The sequence below is a fragment of the Vipera ursinii genome (genome assembly GCF_947247035.1).
Source record: "Vipera ursinii genome assembly, chromosome: 5".
Classification (NCBI taxonomy): Eukaryota; Metazoa; Chordata; class Lepidosauria; order Squamata; family Viperidae; genus Vipera; species Vipera ursinii.
The window spans coordinates 15,634,440-15,659,292 of NC_139518.1; the positions used below are offsets into that span (position 1 = coordinate 15,634,440).

The 24,853-nt window shown below is 43.4% G+C and overlaps 1 protein-coding gene across 1 annotated transcript in view; it reads right to left on the bottom strand.

The window, feature by feature from the left end:
• FNDC3B (fibronectin type III domain containing 3B) overlaps positions 1-1,889 on the bottom strand; it is a 316,638-nt gene extending 314,749 nt beyond the window's left edge. The window contains exon 1 of the mRNA XM_083363582.1: positions 1,808-1,889. The gene's annotated coding sequence lies outside the window, so the exon portion shown is untranslated. The remainder of the gene's footprint in view (positions 1-1,807) is intronic.
• Positions 1,890-24,853: the final 22,964 nt, after the last annotated feature.

A 24,853-nucleotide genomic window follows, 5' to 3' on the forward strand; every position in this document is an offset into this window, starting at 1 on the left:
GACAGACCTCCTTCCTCGCCGTCCAGGCGAGGAGGAGGAGGAGGGGGAGAGACGTTGCGCGGCATTTGGCAGGGTGGACAAGACCCCTCCCCGCCCGAAGCACACACACACACACACACACACACACACACACACGGCTTCATTCGTTCATCCCGGTCGGCTGACTCTGCCCTTACCTACACACCCGTGGGCGAGGGAGGAAGAGGGTGGGTGGCGGCGGCGGGCGGATTGGTGGGAAGGAGGCATGGGGACGACAAAGCCCATGCTCCGCTTTCCCGGGCATACGCTCGCGCGAGAGGCAGAGAGAACTCGCCTGGCCCCTGACCTGGCACTGCCTTTTTCTTTTTTGGGGGGTGGGGGTGGGAAGGAGGTAAACCGGGGTCTGACGGAGGAGCGGGGTGGGGGAGCCCTTGCTTGACCACCGCGGTTTAGAAAGGCTCCAGCCCCCCCTCCCCCTCTCCCTCCCCCTCCCGGGAAAGCCGAGCGGAGTCTCGCTGGATTGCTAGGATAGGATGGAGCGTGACTCTCCGCACCCGCCCAGCGCTGAGGAAAGCCCTCCCCGCCGGTTTCAGCCCTCTACGCGGGTTTCCTTCCAGCAAGAGCCCCGCCAGGCGCAAGCAAGCCGTCCCCTCCCTTCCGCCCCGCTTCCCTCCGCAGCCCTCAGGGTTAGACCCAGCGCACCCACCCCCTTCGCCTCTGACCCTCCGCCTCGGCCCTCGGCCCTCTTCCCTCGCCCAACCCCGGCCCAACTTCGGCTGGCTCCGAGCGGAAACTGCGCCGATCCCTTCTTCTTCTTCTTCTCCTCCTCCTCCCACCCACCCACCCCCGGCCGAGGCAGCCCGAGAAATGGACCGATCCTGCTCCAATCGAGCCGAGGTTTTTTTTTTCTTTTTTCTTTTGCCCGTTCTTTTCCCTTCGCTTCTTTAAAAACGAGATCTTTCTCTTTCTCCCCCCCTCTTCCTCCCTTCTCTCCCCGTTTCCCCTTAAAAAAAAATAATAATAATTAAAGCAGTGGGGAAGAATCAAGGCGCTCGGGGCTGAGTAATAAGAGTAAGCAGGAAAGTATGAAACGCGGGGAAAGAAACGGACCGGGCAGATTTCAAAGGCACCGCCAGGGGTATCTCCAGGAAATAATAATAATAATAATGGGACAACTAAAAAAACAACAACCAACCACTAACTTCGGGCTTCACCTCCCACGGGGGGATCCCCCAATTCAACTTTCCAGCTCTTCTCCCAGTTTAGACTACTACGATATATTCACTTCTCCCTGCTCTCTTCCCGCCACCCCCACCCCCCACCCCCGAAAAAATAAATAAATAAATAAAATAATCCCGATTCCCACTCGGAAGATTTTCGTACTCTGAAAAACAAAAAGGAACCCGGATCGGGAAGAGGGGAAGGGGGAAAAAACAAAAAACCAAAAACGACGCGACACCCCCGCCCCAAAACACACACAGAGAGAGACACACGTATATACACTTTGGAAAAGCGGGGAGGCTGAGAAGCTTTCTGCCTTTTTGCAAACCCCGCGCAGAAACTGGGACGCTTTTTATTCTTGCAAATCAGAAGCGTCTCGCTTGCTTTTTCCAAGGACCGCGAAGTAGGGTCGTGGGGGGGGGAGAAGAAGAGCGGTAGAGAGAAATCCGTTTTCACGCAGGGCATTTCCCCCCCCCACCCCCCAAAACCGCCTCTTCTCCTCTCTCTCTCTCTCTCTCTCTCTCTCTCTCTCTCTCTCTCTCTCTCTCTCTCTCTCTCTTTCCAGCTTTCCAGGCACGGAGAAGACGGCGGGCTGCGAAGGGCTTACCTTGGGGCTGGAAACGGGGTTGCGAGCGAGGAGAAATGTGCCCTGTCTGTCCTTCGGCGGGAGGGAGGCGACCGGCAGTCCGATAAATCCCCGCCTGGCTGGAGAGAGAGTGAGCGAGCTGGATTAACTACCAGGCGGGTTCGGAGGGGGATTCCGCCATGTCAATGATGTCGGACCACATGGGATTTGTGACCAGCCCACATACCATACAGTCTGGATTAGAAGCTACTGTGGGAAAGGATGGGGGGGGGAAGAGTAATCAGCTGGGAAGGAACGGGAGGAGGGAGGGAAGGAAGGAAGGAAGGAAGGAGGGAGAGAGGCAGGCCAGGGAGGGAGGGAGGGAGGGAGGGAGGGGGCGACACGGCGGACACCACCCTACGATATATACCCGGACACGAGACTGCCCTTTTTCCATTCTCCTTCACTCAACTTCTTGCAAAACTGAGAAGCGAGATGCGCGCAGAAGGGCGGACGGCGGCTTTCCTTCGTTCAGCCTGCCGTCTCGGGTCGAGTTCGCAAGACCAGCCGAGACACGAACTAGTAGAGCCTTAACTTTTTAACCCAATGCGTTCTGCCTTGGGGGTTAGCGGCGAGAGAGAGAAAGAGAGAGAGAGTTATAGTTCATTCGAGCCGTCGTGTTAAAAACTCGGAAAATGGACTAGAGGGAAAGCAGGTCCACGCAATAGGGCCAGTACAACAGACCTAATAACGAACGCCCCGTGGGTTTCTTCTGAGTGGTCGTCACATAAACTAGGAATCTTGCCCTGTGGATTGGCAGGAGATCCATAGGGTTAGGGTTATTAGTAGGGCTAGATTCTGGCTGCAAATGTGGTCTTCGCTGGAGATCTCCCCCTCCCCTTACGTGTGAGTGTAGGGACTATATATGGAATTCTAGCCCTGGTGACAGGCACGTCCAGTTTCGCCTTGAGTCAAGCAGGGCAAAGAGTACCATAAATTTTGCAGAAGTTTTGCCATAAAATCAGCAGCTCCACGGAATCTCCAGTTAGATCAGAGGCTTTGGAAGAATGAAAGTATCAGAGTACATGCTAGGCCTCTTTTTAATACTCAATAACTTTTTTTAATGCTCAATAACTTTTTCCATACATAGCCAGGGTAAGAAGCCCTACCTCTGTTATAAATTACATGCATTCCCAGCTCTTACTTAGATTTCCATTGTAATCGCCCCTGAAGAGATACCAAATCCTCAAAACTTTAGCTTTTCTCTGTTGGGGTTCCCTGCTATCGATATTTTTCTGAAATCAATTGAATTGCTTTTTTCCCCTCTCACAGTTACAAGTTACAATCTCATCGTCATTTTTGCATTTACAAGATAACTATAAAGTTATCATATGCCTTAACTTTAATCCCCCCTAATCCATCGAACCTCTTCCAATATCCACTTCTCATGGAGATAAAATATTGATATGGTTATTTGTGTAACTTTATTAAATGGGATACATTTCCTTGAAGTTGTATGAGCCCTCCTGGTGATTTTAAGGACACATCACTTCAGGTTGCTTGCCGAGAGTTAAGATAGGTTTTCTGAAATATTTTTTCAGCATCTATCTTACCAGCCTCTTGTTTCTTAGTGGTCTCCCATCCAAATATTAACCAGGCCATCCCTAATTATTTTCTAAGCCCAAATACAGGTAGTCCTCAACTTAGGACCACAAAAAAGGTTGGTCACCAAATGATGCAGTCATTAAGTGAGTCACACTCATTTTTATCACATGTTTGCTATGGTCGTTAAGCACATCACAAAGTCAAGGAAGCCCAGTTTCCCACCTTGACTTTGCTTGTCAGAAGGCCCCTGGGAAGAGTTCAAATGGCGATCAAATGTCTCTGGGATGCTATAAGGTTTGTGAATACATGGCTGTTGCCAGGCGCCCAAATTTTGAACATGTGGGACTATAGGGTTGCTGTGACAGTTTTAAGTGCAAGGACCAGTCATAAGTCAGTTCCACCTGTAACCAGCTTTTTTTTTTCCTGTGCCACTCTTAACTTTGATCATCCTTAAATAAATCGCCCAAAGTCAAAGACCAGCTGCTGCCATCTTTTTGAGGCATTATTATTATAATTGTACCCTTTTTAACCACATAGTCCTAATTCAATTAAAGCAAAGGTGAGCGGCTATTTTTTCAGCTACTTTGTAGGCCAAATTTTGAAGGATCACCACCCCATTTGCAATTTTCCTTTCCATAATTTATTGCAGAAACATTTTTTTTCCTGGGCCACACAAACTGTGTCCATCCCAAAGCAGGGCCTGAAACTGGATCGGTTCCCAAATGGAACTGATCTAAACAATAATTGTCATTCAAGGCTCCCTGAAATGGAAGAAAAACTTCCCCACGTGACGTTGTACCACCCTGAAATAGATATCTGCCTCTTGCTGATTTCAGTAATTAAAATGAACAAGAGAAGGGACCATGTCTTGGTGTTTTCCTGCTGTCCAAGCTGAAAACCAGCCAGATGGCTCGATCCCATTGTATGCTAGTTCAAGGCACATTGGGGCCTGTCAAAACTATGGCAAATTCAAATCCATCAATGACATAAGCCAAGTCAACATGCCCTTCTGCAAGAAATTGGAGGCAGCACATTCCCTTTCATTTTCCAACCTGGGATTAATTAGTAACATATATTGAGGGCACTGCAGGTAAATTTCCAAGTGGGTTGAAGCAAAGAGATGAAAGAGAAGATAATAATAATAATAATAATAATAATAATAATAATAATAATAATAATAATTATTATTATTATTATTATTATTATTATTATTATTATTATTATTATTATTATTATTATTATTATTATTATTATTATTATTTTATTTGTATACCGCCCTTCTCCCGAAGGACTCAGGGCGGTGAACAGGGCAAACATATAAAAATACAAAGATACAAAAGTTAAAAAAGAATTAAACACAATGCCCAAGCTAAAACAATAAATAGATATATTTAAAACAACAATAAAATCCCAACCCATCCCCCATCAGGCCAGGCCGGCTTGTTCGAACAAGTGAGTCTTCAGATCGCGTCAGAAGGAGCGAAGGTCGGGCGCCATCCGGAGCTCAACCGGCAACCGATTCCATAAATCTGGCGCGCCCACAGAGAAGGACCTCCTGGTCCTTGGCATCCTGCCCATGGACACCAGCGTTCCTGCATTTCAATCGCTTGATGCTGGTCCATGCTCCTCCTTAACAAAGAAATGATTTATTTCCTTTAATGTGATTGGTTGGCAAGCTTCTTGCACCTTCTTTATTTCCAAGAATGACTCCACCCAGCATTCTCAAAAAAAAGAAGGGGGCAAAAAAGAGGATAGGTATAATCCTTTGCATTGTTCAAAGGCATGTCTATCTATCAAAACAAAGCCAATTTAAGGGGGGACTGCAACATAGGAGGCTGCACTGGACCCCAGAAAAATTTCCTTCCCCCAAAGCAGGCAGTAGCAGGTAAAAAGACAACCAACTGGGGGACCATGAAAGCTGCCTGCTCAATCACCCACTCCCAAAGTGAGCATCTTTGGCCAATCAGATTGTAGACAACCAGTTGATTGGGCCTTGGAGAGTCCAAAGTTTATTGTGTGGTCTCTTGAAGTTCAAGTACCCTTGAAAAGTACTCAGAAGTTACAGCTGGCATACAACACAGCTGCGAGGACAGTCTTAGGGGCCCATATGACATCTCTGTTGCATGAGCTGTGCTGATGGTTGTTTGCTTCTGGATCCAGTTCAAGGTGTTGGTTATCATATTTAAAGCTCTTTGTGGATGAAAGGAGGCTACTTGAGGAATCATCTCACCTCAAGGAAAGTGGCCTGCCACACTCGCTCCAGCAGAAGGGTCTCCATGCTGCAGACCCTCCTGGTCAATAAACTCTAGTGGGGTCCAGGAGATGATCCTTTTCTGTGGTGGCTTCCACTCTTTGGAACATCGTGGAGCAGTGGGCTAATGCCTCCTTAAGTAACACCAGCTGCCTGCAATTAGTGCAGGTTCGCATCCCACCAGGCTCAAGGTTGACTCAGCCTTCCATCCTTCCGAGGTAGGTAAAATGAGGACCCAGATTGTTGGGGGCAATAAGCTGACTTTGTAATAATGCTGCTTGGGGGGGGGGGAAGCCCTAATAAGCAGGCATATACATAGAATGAAGGCTATTGCTAAGCACATTGATTTGTGCTTTAGATTGTAAGCCGCCCTGAGTCTTCGGAGAAGGGCGGGATATAAATGGGATTAAAATAAATAAATAAATAAAAAATAAAAAAAAATCTGCCCCACCCACATGGCCTTCCAAACAGGCCTTAAAACCTGCTTCTGCCAATTGGTTTGGGGCCCCAGTGTGGACATCCCACACTTGAGATGTGTAGTGAGTGGACTAAGAAGATCATACCTCCATCCCATTCGTGTACGGGGTCCCAGTTACCCAATTTCTGTTAATTTTAATGTGTTTAATTTTTTTTTAACATTTTTTATATTCTTGTTTTTATGATGTTGTAAGCTGCCCATTCGATAGGGGGATGGGCAGATGTGGAGAAAATAATTAAAATTCTGACTTTGGGCTTTGACAAATAAGTGGGTTACTGCTAGAGAATTGGTTTGTAGTTTCCATTCGGTACAACTAAAAAGTTGATACTGTAGCTTTATTGTTTATCTTACCACACCAACAAAACTCAAAAGTTGCTGCTTGATGTTTCTTTTTAAAAATTTCTTTTTCCAGTTCCCTCATTCTATCTCTTATCCCCTTCCTTTCCCTTTTTTCCATTGTCTTTACTTGTATTTGATATTAAGAAAACTTTTAGTAAAATATATATATTTAAAAAATGATAGCAACAGGAGTGGCATTTGGTAGGTAGGTAACAGACAGACAGACGATCAAATAGTTTCCTTTAGATACTTATTTAATTGTTCCATTTTAAACACATCATTTTAATTTCATATCTGTGGCATCGGGTCCTGAAATTCCTTAAACCAAACATTTTCATTTTGGTGCAAGGCCAGTTTTACTGATATGTGGGTATGTGGGTGGGTCTCTATTTTGACTTGTTTCATTTTTTAAGAATCAGATGATTGGAAAGAGCTGACGTGTTGAATTTTCCTTTCTATTACAATGGGTACAAAACCATAGTTGTACGTTGAAAGCACAAAGTCATTCTTCATCCATGAAAGAACTTTGAGTTGAACTTTGTTATTTTTATTATGAAGCATACAAAGCCACGGCCACCCGTGCATTTAAAATATACCACTTTAGAAAGTGAGATTGCAATGTTCTACATTCTTTCTTGAAATTGAGTCCCATAGTCAGAGTATTTCCAACTAAATAGGATCAGGCTGTACCTTATGACTATAGCTAAAACTTATTCATAATATATCTCAAATTAGCCAACGCTTAAGTCTGTAAAGGAAACCTAAGCTAAGTAGACTACTTGTTAGAATCTCGGAAAAACATTACTAAACTTTCCAATAAATATTACAATCAAGAAAATTCTAGAAAAGGCATGTTTTACTCCATACAGCTACCATTACATTGAGGTTGTACAGTCTGGGGTGTGTGTGTGTGTGTGTGTGTGTGTATGGGTTCATACATGTTGTTGTTAGTTGCGAAGTCGTGTCCGACTACATGCGGTCATGTCCGACTACACTTTCATACATAGTCTTCAGTTAATTCTGGTTTTATTTTGTGTATTTATTTTTCAAATTTAGACACTGCCCATCTCATTAACTAAGTGACTCTGGACGATTTACAGATAAAAAAACATAAAACCACATACAATTAAAAGAGAACTAAAAACAAAGTCGAAGCAAAGATGAAAAGGTGAACAGAGTGTCTTCAATCCACCAACCACCCTCAGGGTTGTGTGTTGTTCTTCAGTCCCCATGCAAAGTGGCAAAGCCAACTCTTTGCACTCCTTCTGGAAGGCCAGGTGAGTTGGGGCCAACTTTACCTTGGACCTTTTTCTTGCCACCCTATTCCCCCTTTGGACTCAGTCTTGTTCATGGAGAGACTTTCCCAGAGAGAAAGTAGATTTGATAGAAAGAATTGCCTCTGTGCCCCTAATTTAAAAGCAAACTAATATAAGAATTGGAATAGAACCAATCTTAAACTACATACAAAAAGTTAAGTGGTTTGCTCACCTGGAAAGAATGTCTTGGGATTCTATACCATACAAAACATATACAAAAAGAGGAGAAGGCCAAAGAATACAAGCCAGATTCAGAAGTTGGAGAGACAATACCAAAGACACAGCAGCATGAAATAACAAAGTTTGAAGCTGCCAAAAGTGCAAGAACCAGAACTTTATATCTCCCTCAACACAAGAAATTGTTGTGATTCAGGGTCAGCCTGTGGGTTCGGCAGTTGGGTCAGACGACTCAGAGGAGGAGGAGGGGGGTGTTGAAGAGCTTGCTGATGATGGCCTTGAGGCTCCGCAGAGCCCTCAGTCGGGCCCCTCCCACTTGGTCACGACGGAGACCCAGTTGTGTGAGCCTGACAGCGTGGATGAAGATGACCCACAGCTGGCCCTGTTCAAGGACGCCCGACGCAGGAGGCAGTCAATCAGGAGTAAACAGAGGAAGGCAATGGGGCACCTCGGAAGGAGGCAGAGAGAGGCCACACCCTGAACTGTATTTAAGGGGAATGTGTGGGAGGGCTGGTTTGCTGAAGGCAACCGCTTGGATAGTTCCTGTTTCTTAGCTCCTGTTTCATGATTGGTGTCTTGTCTTGCTCTGTTTTATGTTAATAAATTTGGCAGGCTTTATTCCAGCCTCTTGCCGTTTGTAAAGGGGTTGTCCCTGCTTTTGCTGCAGGGCCGGTAGCAGGCTGGTACAGAACAGAAATAGTGGTGGTGGTGGTGGTGGTGGAGGAGGAGGAGGAGGAGGAGGAGGAGGAGGAGGAGGAGGAGAGGAAAGGGAGGAGAATAACTAATACATAATTTCCTTTAGGTTTGACATTTGGATAGCCATGTAGGTTTGCATATTCATTCAAAACTCCTGGTTTGACTTTGTGGATAGCCATGTAGTTTTCTTGGCAATAGCATAGAAATGGTTTGCCACTTCCTTCTTCCAGATGTTTTCTCAACTTTCCACTCTAGCTTAGAACTGTAGAACTCTGTGTTTCCTGGATGTATCCCATCCAAGTGCTAATCAGGCTTAATCCTACTTATCTTCCTAATCCATACAAAATCATCCAGGAACTTCCACCTACTGAAGCTTTACAAACAGACTTGGGCACTAAAAGTTCATCTTTATTAGGAAGAAGTGATTCAGAAGAAGTGCTTTGAACTTTGGGCAAGCGTGTCTTTATTATTTATTAAAGCAGCCTGAGTTTCTTCAGGATGATGTGCAAGTCTGCAAAAAGGACAGTGCTGTGGTAGGGAATCCAACTAATTGTTGTTGTTGTTGTTAGATGCGAAGTCGTGTCCGACCCATCGCGACCCTATGGACAACATTCCTCCAGGCCTTCCTGTCCTCTACCATCTTCTGGAGTCCATTTAAGCTCATGCCTACTGCTTCAGTGACTCCATCCAGCCACCTCATTCTCTGTCGTCCCCTTCTTCTATTGCCCTCAATCTTTCCCAGCATTAGGCTCTTCTCCAGTGAGTCCTTCCTTCTCATTAGGTGGCCAAGGTATTTGAGTTTTAGCTTCAGCCTTCTAAAGAGCAGCCTTTAGCCTTCTAAAGAGCAGTCAGGGTAGATCTCCTCTAGGACTGACCGGTTTGATCGCCTTGTAGTCCAAGGGACTCGCAGGAGTCTTCTCCAGCACCAGAGTTCAAAGGCCTCAATTTTTTGGCGCTCAGCCTTTTTTAATGGTCCAACTTTCACTGCCATACATTGCAACTGGGAAGACCATAGCTTTGACTATACACACTTTTGTTGACAGGGTGATGTCTCTGCTTTTTAGTGTGCTGTCTAAATTTGCCATGGCTTTCCTCCCGAGGAGCAAGCGTCTTTTAATTTCTTGGCTACAGTCCCCATCTGCAGTGATCTTGGAGCCCAGGAAAATAAAATCTGTCACTACCTCCATTTCTTCCCCATCTATTTGCCAGGAATTGAGAGGGCCGGATGCCATGATCTTGGTTTTCTTAATGTTAAGTTTCAACCCAAGTTTTGCACTCTCCTTCTTCACCCGCAACAAGAGGCTCTTTAGTTCCTCTTCACTTTCTGCCATTAGAGTGGTATCATCTGTGTATCTTAGGTTGTTGATATTTCTTCCAGCAATCTTAATTCCAACTTTTGATTCATCTAGCCCTGCCTTTCTCATGATGTGCTCTGCATATAAGTTAAATAGGCAGGGCGACAGTATACAGTACAGCCTTGCTGGACTCCTTTCCCAATTTTGAACCAATCAGTGGTTTTGTGTCCAGTTCTCACTGTTGCTTCTTGGCCCACATATAGGTTTCTCAAGAGACAAATAGGATGGTCTGGTACGCCCATCTCTTTAAGAACTTGCCACAGTTTGTTATGATCCACACAATCAAAGGCTTTAGCATACTCAATGAAGCAGAAGTAGATGTTTTTCTGGAACTCTCTAGCTTTCTCCATGATCCAGCGTATGTTGGCAATTTGATCTCTAGTTCCTCTGCCTCTTCGAAATCCTGCCTGTACTTCTGGTAGTTCTCGATCCACATACTGCTGGAATCTAGCTTGTATGATTTTAAGCATAACTTTACTAGCATGAGAAATGAGTGCAATGGTGCGATAGTTTGAACATTCTTTGGCACTGCCTTTCTTTGGAATTGGAATGTAAACTGATCTTTTCCAATCCTGTGGCCACTGTTGAGTTTTCCAAATTTGCTGGCAAATTGAGTGTAGCACTTTCACTGCATCATCTTTTAAGATTTTGAATAGCTCAGCTGGAATACTGTCACCTCCACTAGCTTTGTTGTTGCTCAGCTTTCCTAAGGCCCACTTCACTTCACATTCTAGGATGTTGGCTCGAGGTCAGTGACCACCTCATCATGGTTATCAGGGACATTAAGTTCATTTTTGTATAGTTCTTCTTGGTAATTTTGCCACCTCTTCTTAATCTCTTCTGTCTCTGTTAGGTCCCTGCCATTTTAGTCCTTTATCATGCCCATTTTTGCATGAAACATTCCCTTCATCTCTCCAATTTTCTTGAAGAGATCTCTGATCCTTCCTATTCTATTGTTTTCTTCTATTTCTTTGCACTGTTCATTTAAGAAGTCATTCTTATCTCTTCTAGCTATTCTCTGGAATTCTGCATTCAATTGGGCATATCTTTCTTTTTCTCCCTTGCCTTTCACTTCACTCCTTTCCTCAGCTATTTGCAAAGCTTCCTCAGACAGAAATTTTGCTTTCTTGCATTTCTTTTTCTTTGGGATGGCTTTAGTTGCTACCTCTTGTACAATGTTGTGAACCTCCATCCATAGTTCTTCAGGCACTCTGTCTATCAGATCTAATTCCTTAAATCTATTTGTCACCTCTACTGTGTATTTATCAGGGATATGATTTAGTTCATACCTGAATGGCCTAGTGCTTTTCCCTACTTTCTTCAGTTTAAGCCTAAAGTTTGCAACGAGAAGCTCATGGTCTGAGCCACAGTCAGCTCCTGGTCTTGTTTTTACTGACTGTATAGAGCTTCTCCATCTTTGACTGCAGAGCACATAGTCAATCTGATTTCTGTGTTGACTGTCTGGTGATGTCTATGTGTAGAGCCGTCTCTTCAGTTGTTGAAAAAGAGTGTTTGTGATGACCATTGTATTCTCTTGACAAAATTCTGTCAGCCTGTGCCCTGCTTCATTTTGTACTCCAAGGCCAAACTTGCCTGTTATTCTGGTTATCTTTTGACTTCCTACTTTAGCATTCCAATCCCCCATGATGATAAGGACATCATTTCTGGGTGTTAGTTCTATAAGGTGCTGTAGGGCTTCATAGAACCGGTCAATTTCATCCTCTTCAGCACCGGTGGTTGGGGCATAGACTTGGACTACTGTGATATTGAATGGTTTGCCTTGGATTCGAACTGAGATCATTCTGTCATTTTGGGGATTGTATCCCAGTATTGCTTTTCCTACTCTTTTATTGACTATGAAGGCTACTCCATTTCTTCTGAGGGATTCCTGCCTGCAGTAGTATACCTGATGGTCATCTGAATTAAATTCACCCATTCCTGTCCATTTTAGTTCGCTGATTCGTAAGATGTCGATGTTCAGTCTTGTCATCTCTTGTTTGACCACGTCCAGCTTTCCTTGATTCATAGACCTTACATTCCAGGTTCCTATGGAGAAAAAATCTTTACAGCATTGGAATTTTATTTCACCACCAGACAGCTGAGCGTCTTTTTGGCTTTGGCGCTACTAGTACTAGCCCTCTGCACTTCCCCTGTAGCATATTGGATGCCTTCCGACCTGAGGGGCTCATCTTCCAGCGTCATATCACTTTGCCTTTTGGTACTGTCCATAGGGTTTTCATGGCAAAGATACTGGTAGGAATATGAGGTCATTGAGGGTTAGTAAAGCATACGAAAAGGAGATTTACTTATAGGAAATACATTGCTGTCAGGCCCCAAGAACCAAGAAAGACATATAGAATTACTTCTGAGCAGTGTCCTTTATTGTTTCTTGCCTGGAGACAGAAATCTTGCCAAACTGAAGGAACTACTTGCAACATTAAAGATATACTCTGAGAATTGCTAGGGAGGAACCCTCTTAACTCTCTTTCTCCCAACTAAACAATCAAAACATTGCTGCCTCCTTGACCTCTGGAATGCAACCCCTTCCTCCTGGAAATCCAGACTACATTCCACCCCAGGCCTGGGTATTTTATGCCCCCCCGAGCCATATCCAGCCCTTTGGCTTTCCAGTTCGATCTAGGGTGTTAGACAGGTGGCAGTGGACAGAGCAGCAACAGAGGGCAGTGGTGAGCAAGGCAGATGGGTTGAGGTGGGGACAGACAGGGTGGACACAGTGGGTGAAGCAGCAGTGGCTCTCCAAAACAGTCCCAGTTTTTCATACGGTCTTCGGAAAATGTACTATAATGGTCCACCCACCCCTGTTCCCCCCAGAATTGCAGAGATAGGCTAAGCCTATCATCTAGCTAGCTACCTTTTACCAGAATGAGAATCAAAGATCATGAGTTCTGTGCACATTTGCCAAGGAACATGTACAGAAGAGAGTAACCTCAGATTAGCAGGCTCTTAAGCAAAATAATCAGAAGGGCTACTTTTAACTTATTTTCAGTCTACTGTCCCCTTGGGGTAGGTCATGAGGTGCTAAAGAGTCAGTACCCTCACCACAACAGAAACAATGCCTAGTAGGCAGAAATGGGAAGTGGCAAACCACTTCCACAAAGTCACCCAAAACACTGAATTTGTTCCTAAAATCAACAGTCACTGCAACATAAAAGCAGTTTTCTTCTTAATATTGCCTCAAAATTAAAACATATTTTGCATCATCAAAATACTTATTTATTTGTGAAATTTATTCACCAACCATCTCTCTTATCGTGCAACTCTGGGAAGCTTACAGTCTGGTAAAACAATATTATAAAAAATGAACAGTAAGAAAATAAGTACATTAAAATATAACCTCATATTGGAAATGAAATAAGGATTTATTTATTTAATTTATATCCTGCCTTTATATATATATATATATATATATATATATATATATATATATATATATATATATATATATATATATATATATATATATATATATATATATATGGATCCTTGGTTTTTCGGGTTTTTCCCCGCGTAGAACTAAAGGTGTAGGCGCAACGTTACGACGGAATCCCATCCATCATCATCAGGCTGGTGGCTTTAGCTTCCTTCTTCTGGGAGAAGCATGTGGCTGTTTGTTCCTCTTTTTTAAACTGCCAGAGGGGGTGTGTTCTGTGGAGGTGTGCTCTGATTGGGTAGGGGACCAAGTGTGTTCTGATTGGGTGGGAGTGTGTTTTGAATGGTGGGTGTGTTCTGATTGGGTGGGGGGGTGTTCTGAGTGGATGGGCTGGTCTCAGCTGCCAGCTCCAGACCTGAGCTGGTGAGTTGTGCTGCTTTTGTTCGGCTTCGTGTTTGTGGTGGTGCCATGTTTTTATAGTGGGTGTCAGTTTGCTTATTGTGTGGTTTGGAGGGGTTTAAAGTGGCTGATGTTGCAGCTGTAGTTAGGTTTCTGTTTTGTGGTTGTGTGTCTTTATCGTTGTGGGTTCGGATTTGCTTTTTGAATGGTTGTGTGGTGGTGATGTCATGTGATGTTATCATGAGTTTGGGTCTGGTATCATTCTTGGTGGTTGGGCCTCGTCTGTCAATCAAGGCGGGTTTCCAAATGGCTGGTAGACGAGAGGTATCATCTCGTTTATTCATGCTGTGGGGGCGTTTTTCTATCTCAATGGCTTCTCTGATTATTCTGTTGTTAAAATGTTCAATTTTGGCGATAGTTTTGGTTTTTTTAAAATCAATTTCATGTCCCGTGGCTTCAAAGTGTTGGACCAGGGATGAAGTTTGTTCTCCCTTTCTGAGTGAGTTTTTGTGCTCTTCAATGCGTGCACTTATTCTTCTGTTGGTCTGTCCGATGTATGTGGTGGGGCAGGTGGTGCATGGGATTTCGTATACTCCTTGGTTTTCTAACCCAATTATGTCCTTGGGGTTTCTTAGGATGGTGGATATTTTTCTGTCTGTGTAGAATGCTGTTTTGATGTTGTGTTTTTGGAGGACCTTGCTGATTCTGTCTGTGGTCCCTTTTAAGTATGGGAGGAGGGCTTTGCCATTTTCTTGTTCTCTGTCTTGGGTTTTTGTGGGTGTCTCTCTTCGGATTAAGTTGGTAATCGTGTTTCTTTGGAATCCATTGGCTGTTAGTACATTAGTGAGAGTGTGTAGTTCGGTTTTTAGGTGTTGTTCGTCAGCTAGGTGTTTTGTTCTGGAGATGAGTGTCTTGGCTACGGAGTTGATCTGTGCTGGGTGGTGGTGTGAGAGTGCGTTCAGATAGCGGTTTGTGTGTGTTTTTTTATGGTAGATAGTGTGTCCTAGGGAGCCGTTGGATTTCTTGTAGACTAAGACATCAAGGAAGGGAAGTTGATTGTTAGCTTCTGTTTCCATGGTGAATTGTATTTTGGGGTGTAGGCTATTGAGGTGTATGAGGAAGTCATCCAGTTTTTCTTTGCCGTGTGGCCAGATTACGAAGGTGTCATCTACGTATCTGAGCCAGAGTTTGGGTTTGTGGTTGGATTTTTCTAGAGCGAGGGTTTCAAAGTGTTCCATGTAGAGGTTTGCGATGACAGGTGAGAGGGGTGATCCCATGGGTGCTCCTTCCATTTGTTTGTATCTTTGTCCATTGTAGATGAAGTATGTGTTAGATAGGCAGTGGTTGGTCAGATCTAGGATGTGTTTTGGGGGGTTGTATTTATTTAGGATAGCTGTCAAGGCTTCTTTGATTGGCACTTGGGTGAAGAGGGATACAACATCGAAGCTCACAAGTAGGTCACAGGGCTGTAAGTTTAGTTTACTTATGATCTCTATGAATTGGAATGAGTTTTGTACGTGTGAGGTGATGGAATTTGCATAAGGCTGTAGTTGTTTGGCAAGAAATTTGGCTAGATTTTGTAGAGGTGAGCCTATGGAGCTGACTATGGGTCTGAGTGGAGTTCCTTCTTTGTGTATCTTGGGCAGACCATAGAGCTTGGGACATCTGGATGATTTTTCTCTGGGAATGATTGTTTTCTGGATCTCTTCACTGATGGGGGTGGCTTTTATTTTTGATTTTGTGGTTTTTTCCAGGTAGGTGGTGGGATCTGTCTTGAGGAGTTTGTATGTGGAGTCTCGGAGTAGGTTGGATAATTTGGTATGGTAGTCAGATGAGTTCATTACCACCGTGGCGTTGCCTTTGTCTGCTGGCAGAATGATTATGCTGGTGTCATTTTTTAGGTTAAGTAGTGCTGTCTGTTCCTCTTTAGGTAAGTTGCTTTTGGGTGGTTTGCTGGTGCAGAGGATGTTGGTAACTTCGAGTCTGATTTTGTTGGCGTCATCAGGGTTAATTTTGGTCAGGCTGGATTCGACTCCGCATATAATGGTTTCCGTGGGAATGTGTTTGGGAGCGACTGCAAAATTAAATCCTTTAGACAGGACGTTGGTTTCGGCTTTGGTGAGAATCCTATCTGAGATGTTGTGCACAGTTTGTTTCAGGTGTTGCTGTGGGAGAGGAGGGGTTTGTTTCTGGCGTTCCTTTAGTCTTCGGAGTTTATTGGTGTGTGTGTCTGTTTTGTAGGCAGTCTCTGTTTCAGCTCTCCAGACGGCGATTTGTTTGAATTTGTCCCAAAGTGTGGGGTGGATCTTGTTGCTGAGTTTGAGGTGAAGTGTGAGGAGGTCTCTGTTGATTCGGTCCAGGAGGAATCTTTTTGTGTGGAGTTCGTTTCTGATTAGGGCCAGTTCTGTTCTTATCAGGATGCGTTTGATGGCTGCAGAGTTGGAGTGGAATTTCAATTGGAAGGATGTGGGGATTAAATTTTGGTCTCGGCAGTTGCGTAGGAATGTGAGGTCACACAGAATGGAAGCTCTTCGTACTTCGAGTTTTTCGTAGGTCTTGGTTAGCTGGTAGATTTCCTCCCCGTAGAGGTAAGATATTTGTTTTCTGAGGTTTTCGCGGGTGCCTGTATGTGGATCCTTGGTTTTTCGGGTTTTTCCCCGCGTAGAATTAGAGGTGTAGGCGCAACGTTTCGACGGAATCCCATCCGTCATCATCAGGCTTTAGCTTCCTTCTTCTGGGAGAAGCATGTGGCTGATTGTTCCTCTTTTTTAAACTGCCAGAGGGGGTGTGTTCACCTCAGAACACACCCCCTCTGGCAGTTTAAAAAAGAGGAACAATCAGCCACATGCTTCTCCCAGAAGAAGGAAGCTAAAGCCTGATGATGACGGATGGGATTCCGTCGAAACGTTGCGCCTACACCTCTAATTCTACGCGGGGAAAAACCCGAAAAACCAAGGATCCACATACAGGCACCCGCGAAAACCTCAGAAAACAAATATCTTACCTCTACGGGGAGGAAATCTACCAGCTAACCAAGACCTACGAAAAACTCGAAGTACGAAGAGCTTCCATTCTGTGTGACCTCACATTCCTACGCAACTGCCGAGACCAAAATTTAATCCCCACATCCTTCCAATTGAAATTCCACTCCAACTCTGCAGCCATCAAACGCATCCTGATAAGAACAGAACTGGCCCTAATCAGAAACGAACTCCACACAAAAAGATTCCTCCTGGACCGAATCAACAGAGACCTCCTCACACTTCACCTCAAACTCAGCAACAAGATCCACCCCACACTTTGGGACAAATTCAAACAAATCGCCGTCTGGAGAGCTGAAACAGAGACTGCCTACAAAACAGACACACACACCAATAAACTCCGAAGACTAAAGGAACGCCAGAAACAAACCCCTCCTCTCCCACAGCAACACCTGAAACAAACTGTGCACAACATCTCAGATAGGATTCTCACCAAAGCCGAAACCAACGTCCTGTCTAAAGGATTTAATTTTGCAGTCGCTCCCAAACACATTCCCACGGAAACCATTATATGCGGAGTCGAATCCAGCCTGACCAAAATTAACCCTGATGACGCCAACAAAATCAGACTCGAAGTTACCAACATCCTCTGCACCAGCAAACCACCCAAAAGCAACTTACCTAAAGAGGAACAGACAGCACTACTTAACCTAAAAAATGACACCAGCATAATCATTCTGCCAGCAGACAAAGGCAACGCCACGGTGGTAATGAACTCATCTGACTACCATACCAAATTATCCAACCTACTCCGAGACTCCACATACAAACTCCTCAAGACAGATCCCACCACCTACCTGGAAAAAACCACAAAATCAAAAATAAAAGCCACCCCCATCAGTGAAGAGATCCAGAAAACAATCATTCCCAGAGAAAAATCATCCAGATGTCCCAAGCTCTATGGTCTGCCCAAGATACACAAAGAAGGAACTCCACTCAGACCCATAGTCAGCTCCATAGGCTCACCTCTACAAAATCTAGCCAAATTTCTTGCCAAACAACTACAGCCTTATGCAAATTCCATCACCTCACACGTACAAAACTCATTCCAATTCATAGAGATCATAAGTAAACTAAACTTACAGCCCTGTGACCTACTTGTGAGCTTCGATGTTGTATCCCTCTTCACCCAAGTGCCAATCAAAGAAGCCTTGACAGCTATCCTAAATAAATACAACCCCCCAAAACACATCCTAGATCTGACCAACCACTGCCTATCTAACACATACTTCATCTACAATGGACAAAGATACAAACAAATGGAAGGAGCACCCATGGGATCACCCCTCTCACCTGTCATCGCAAACCTCTACATGGAACACTTTGAAACCCTCGCTCTAGAAAAATCCAACCACAAACCCAAACTCTGGCTCAGATACGTAGATGACACCTTCGTAATCTGGCCACACGGCAAAGAAAAACTGGATGACTTCCTCATACACCTCAATAGCCTACACCCCAAAATACAATTCACCATGGAAACAGAAGCTAACAATCAACTTCCCTTCCTTGATGTCTTAGTCTACAAGAAATCCAACGGCTCCCTAGGACACACTATCTACCATAAAAAAACACACACAAACCGCTATCTGAACGCACTCTCACACCACCACCCAGCACAGATCAACTCCGTAGCCAAGACACTCATCTCCAGAACAAAACACCTAGCTGACGAACAACACCTAAAAACCGAACTACACACTCTCACTAATGTACTAACAGCCAATGGATTCCAAAGAAACACGATTACCAACTTAATCCGAAGAGAGACACCCACAAAAACCCAAGACAGAGAACAAGAAAATGGCAAAGCCCTCCTCCCATACTTAAAAGGGACCACAGACAGAATCAGCAAGGTCCTCCAAAAACACAACATCAAAACAGCATTCTACACAGACAGAAAAATATCCACCATCCTAAGAAACCCCAAGGACATAATTGGGTTAGAAAACCAAGGAGTATACGAAATCCCATGCACCACCTGCCCCACCACATACATCGGACAGACCAACAGAAGAATAAGTGCACGCATTGAAGAGCACAAAAACTCACTCAGAAAGGGAGAACAAACTTCATCCCTGGTCCAACACTTTGAAGCCACGGGACATGAAATTGATTTTAAAAAAACCAAAACTATCGCCAAAATTGAACATTTTAACAACAGAATAATCAGAGAAGCCATTGAGATAGAAAAACGCCCCCACAGCATGAATAAACGAGATGATACCTCTCGTCTACCAGCCATTTGGAAACCCGCCTTGATTGACAGACGAGGCCCAACCACCAAGAATGATACCAGACCCAAACTCATGATAACATCACATGACATCACCACCACACAACCATTCAAAAAGCAAATCCGAACCCACAACGATAAAGACACACAACCACAAAACAGAAACCTAACTACAGCTGCAACATCAGCCACTTTAAACCCCTCCAAACCACACAATAAGCAAACTGACACCCACTATAAAAACATGGCACCACCACAAACACGAAGCCGAACAAAAGCAGCACAACTCACCAGCTCAGGTCTGGAGCTGGCAGCTGAGACCAGCCCATCCACTCAGAACACCCCCCCACCCAATCAGAAAACACCCACCATTCAAAACACACTCCCACCCAATCAGAACACACTTGGTCCCCTACCCAATCAGAGCACACCTCCACAGAACACACCCCCTCTGGCAGTTTAAAAAAGAGGAACAATCAGCCACATGCTTCTCCCAGAAGAAGGAAGCTAAAGCCTGATGATGACGGATGGGATTCCGTCGAAACGTTGCGCCTACACCTCTAATTCTACGCGGGGAAAAACCCGAAAAACCAAGGATCCACATATATATATATATATACAGTTGATATATATATACAGTTGATATATATATACAGTTGATATATATATACAGTTAATATATATACAGTTGATATATATACAGTCAGGCCAAAGCAGGAAAAAAAGAGTTAATTAGCAAGGTGCATTGAAAAAGCCTTGACAAATTCTTAACACATATTTCCCTTGCCTTCTAGCTAATAAAAGAGAGAAAGAACCTGTGGCTCAGGAAGTTAAAACAACTGCCTAATATATAATCAGCCCAGGTTCGAATCTCAGATAAAGGATATGACTGACTGATGAGAACATAATAAGTTCGAAATGATCATCTCAGCCTCCCAAATTCTTTATTAGCAATTTGAATAATTTACATATATACATATATATATACATATATATACATACATATATATATATACATATATATATATATATACATATATATATATACACACACATATATATATACATATATATATATACACACACATATATATATACATATATATATATACATATACACATATATATATATACATATATATATATACATTTGTTGTTGTTGTTGTTGTTGTTAGTTGCGAAGTCGTGTCCGACCCATCGCGACCCTATGGACAATGTTCCTCCAGGCCTTCCTGTCCTCTACCATCTTCTGGAGTCCATCTAAGCTCACGCCTACTGCTTCAGTGACTCCATCCAGCCACCTCATTCTCTGTCGTCCCCTTCTTCTATTGCCCTCAATCTTTCCCAGCATTAGGCTCTTCTCCAGTGAGTCCTTCCTTCTCATTAGGTGGCCAAAGTATTTGAGTTTTAGCTTCAGGATCTGGCCTTCTAAAGAGCAGTCAGGGTTGATCTCCTCTAGGACTGACCGGTTTGATCGCCTTGCAGTCCAAGGAACTCGCAGGAGTCTTCTCCAGCACCATAGTTCAAAGGCTTCAATTCTTTGGCGCTCAGCCTTTCTTATGGTCCAGCTTTCACTGCCATACATTGCAACTGGGAAGACCATAGCCTTGACTATACGGATTTTTGTTGACAGGGTGATGTCTCTACTTTTTAGTGTGCTGTCTAGATTTGCCATGGCTTTCCTCCCAAGGAGCAAGCGTCTTTTAATTTCTTGGCTACAGTCCCCATCTGCAGTGATCTTGGAGCCAAGGAAAATAAAATCTGTCACTACCTCCATTTCTTCCCCATCTATTTGCCAGGAATTGAGAGGGCCAGATGCCATGATCTTGGTTTTCTTAATGTTTAGTTTCAACCCAAGTTTTGCACTCTCCTTCTTCACCCGCAACACCAGGCTCTTTAGTTCTTCTTCACTTTCTGCCATTAGAGTGGTATCATCTGCATATCTTAGGTTGTTGATGTTTCTTCCGGCAATCTTAATTCCAACTTTTGATTCATCTAGCCCTGCCTTTCTCATGATGTGCTCTGCATATAAGTTAAATAGGCAAGGTGACAGTATACAGCCTTGCCGGACTCCTTTCCCAATTTTGAACCAATCAGTGGTTCCGTGTCCAGTTCTCACTGTTGCTTCTTGGCCCGCATATAGATTTCTCAAGAGACAAATAAGATGGTCTGGTATGCCCATCTCTTTAAGGACTTGCCACAGTTTGTTATGATCCACACAATCAAAGGCTTTAGCATAGTCAATGAAGCAGAAGTAGATGTTTTTCTGGAACTCTCTAGCTTTCTCCATGATCCAGCGTATGTTAGCAATTTGATCTCTAGTTCCTCTGCCTCTTCGAAATCCTGCCTGTACTTCTGGTAGTTCTCGATCCACATACTGCTGGAGTCTAGCTTGTAGAATTTTAAGCATAACTTTACTAGCATGAGAAATGAGTGCAATGGTGCGATAGTTTGAACATTCTTTGGCACTGCCTTTCTTTGGAATTGGAATGTAAACTGATCTTTTCCAATCCTGTGGCCACTGTTGAGTTTTCCAAATTTGCTGGCAAATTGAGTGTAGCACTTTTACTGCATCGTCTTTTAAGATTTTGAATAGCTCAGCTGGAATACTGTCACCTCCACTAGCTTTGTTGTTGCTCAGCTTTTCTAAGGCCCACTTCACTTCACATTCTAGGATGTCTGGCTCGAGCTCAGTGACCACCTCATTGTGATTATCAGGGACGTTAAGCTCATTCTTGTATAATTCTTCTGTGTAATTTTGCCACCTCTTCTTAATCTCTTCTGTCTCTGTTAGGTCCCTGCCATTTTGGTCCTTTATCATGCCCATTTTTGCATGAAACGTTCCTTTCATCTCTCCAATTTTCTTGAAAAGATCTCTGGTCCTCCCTATTCTATTGTTTTCTTCTATTTCTTTGCATTGTTCATTTAAGAAGGCATTCTTATCTCTTCTAGCTATTCTTTGGAATTCTGCATTCAATTGGGCATATCTTTCTTTTTCTCCCTTGCCTTTCGCTTCCCTCCTTTCCTCAGCTATTTGCAAAGCTTCCTCAGACAGCCATTTTGCTTTCTTGCATTTCTTTTTCTTTGGGATGGTTTTGGTTGCTACCTGTTGTACAATGTTGCGAACCTCTGTCCATAGTTCTTCAGGCACTCTGTCTATCAGATCTAATTCCTTAAATCTATTTGTCACCTCTACTGTATATTCAACAGGAATATGATTTAATTCATACCTGACTGGCCTAGCGCTTTTCCCTACTTTCTTTAATTTAAGCCTAAACTTTGCAAGGAGAAGCTCATGGTCTGAGCCACAGTCAGCTCCTGGTCTTGTTTTTACTGACTGTATAGAGCTTCTCCATCTTTGGCTGCAGAGCATATAGTCAATCTGATTTCTGTGTTGACCGTCTGGTGATGTCCATGTGTAAAGCCGTCTCTTGGGTTGTTGGAAAAGAGTGTTTGCTATGACCATCGTATTCTGTTGACAAAATTCTATCAGCCTGTGCCCTGCTTCATTTTGTACTCCAAGGCCAAACTTGCCTGTTATTCCAGTTATCTTTTGGCTTCCTACTTTAGCATTCCAATCCCCCATGATGATAAGGACATCATTTCTGGGTGTTAGTTCTATAAGGTGCTGTAGGGCTTCATAGAACCGGTCAATTTCATCCTCTTCAGCACTGGTGGTTGGGGCATAGACTTGGACTACTGTGATATTGAATGGTTTGCCTTGGATTCGAACTGAGATCATTCTGTCATTTTGAGGATTGTATCCCAGTATTGCTTTTCCTACTCTTTTATTGACTATGAAGGCTACTCCATTTCTTTTGAGGGATTCTTGCCCACAGTAGTATACCTGATGGTCATCTGAATTAAATTCACCCATTCCTGTCCATTTTAGTTCGCTGATACCTAAGATGTCAATGTTTAGTCTTGTCATCTCTTGTTTGACCACGTCCAGCTTTCCTTGATTCATGGATCTTACATTCCAGGTTCCTATGGAGAAAAAATCTTTACAGCATCGGACTTTCCTTTCACCACCAGACATATCCACAGCTGAGCGTCCTTTCGGCTTTGGCCCAGTCGCTTCATTCTTTCTGGCGCTACTAGTACTAGCCCTCTGCTCTTCCCCAGTAGCATGTTGGACGCCTTCCGACCTGAGGGGCTCATCTTCCAGCGTCATATCGTTTTGCCTTTTGGTACTGTCCATAGGGTTTTCATGGCAAAGATACTGGAGTGGGTTGCCATTTCCTTCTCCAGTGGATCACGTTTTGTCAGAACTCTCTGCTATGACCTGTCCGTCTTGGGTGGCCCTGCACGGCATAGCCCATAGCTTCATTGAATTACGCAAGCCCCTTCGCCACGACAAGGCAGTAATCCATGAAGGGGATATATATACATACATATATATATATATATATATATATATATATATATATATATATATACATATATATACATATATACATATATACATATATACATATATACACATATACATATACATATACATATACATATACATATACATATACATATACATATACATATACATATACATATACATATACATATACATATACATATACATATATATATATATATATATATATATATATATATATATATGTAACTTAAGGCTGTGAACATATCTAATGCTCCTTCTTCCTTCTATTTTCCCCACAATGACAACTGGGTGAAGTGAGTTGGGCTAAGAAAAAGAGGTCACTCAGGTAGCTTTCCTGGGTAAGGCTGGACTCAAACTGAAAGGTTTCCTGGTTTCTAGTCTGGTGTCTTAATCACCAGACCAAACTGGCTCTCTGCAGAATTATGGGGAGTGTATCAAGTTAGTTTGGCATTCCACATCAGTTTATGCCAGAATGAAAAGCTGCCTAACTCAACCATTACTAAGACTGTCTTTGCCCATTGTTGACTTAGCAACTAGCTTAGAGATAGGTAACCAGGCATTTTCCAGTTGCCAATAAAGGAGAATATTTGTAGCTCAGGGTTGAAATGAGGAGTCGTTGGTGCTCTGAGCTTGATTGTTTTCTTGCAGACATTTCATTACCCAAACTAGGTAGCATTAAGCATAGATGATGTTCCCAAGATTAAGCAATGAAACATCTGCAAGAAAATAACCAAGTTCAGAGAGCATTAAGGACCCTTCATTTTCCATATGTTCTGAATTGCCATAATCGCAGGCTGTAGTCATTAACTATGCCAAATGGGCTTGGTGAGTGGGCACCAAGTTTCCTATTCATAAGGCAGATATTAAAACCTATTTGCAGTTCTTGAATCCGTGTTATCTATCTAGGCACAAAAGTAAATACATTTAGGGCTGTAATCTGCAGTGTTCTTATTAAGGCTCATTTAACACAGTAGATATGAGTAAATATGCACAACCACGAGTTGGGTAAGCATGATTAGAGAATCAGTCAAAAATAGTGAGATGCTCTTACTCAGATCCCTTATCCATGAATCTCAGCAGTATTGAAGATGCACAGAAGATAGGCTGATAAATACTTTGGACTGGGATCCAAAATTGTCATGGTGACTCAGCCTTGTAAAAGCAGGATATGGAAACAAGGGTATGAATCAGCTTTTTGCCATGCTGGAAAGTTAAAGACCGCATCAGCACTTCAATGTGCAGGAGAATTTAAAAAAACCGGTGATGGAAGTGCATTCATTCCTGTCCTAACTTTGAGTGCGCTATTGTTTTTACTGTTGTTTTTGAACTCATGACAACTATTTATTAGTTTTACCTAGCAACCCACTCATACACACTCACATCTTCAGAAAGGTAATGAATTGTG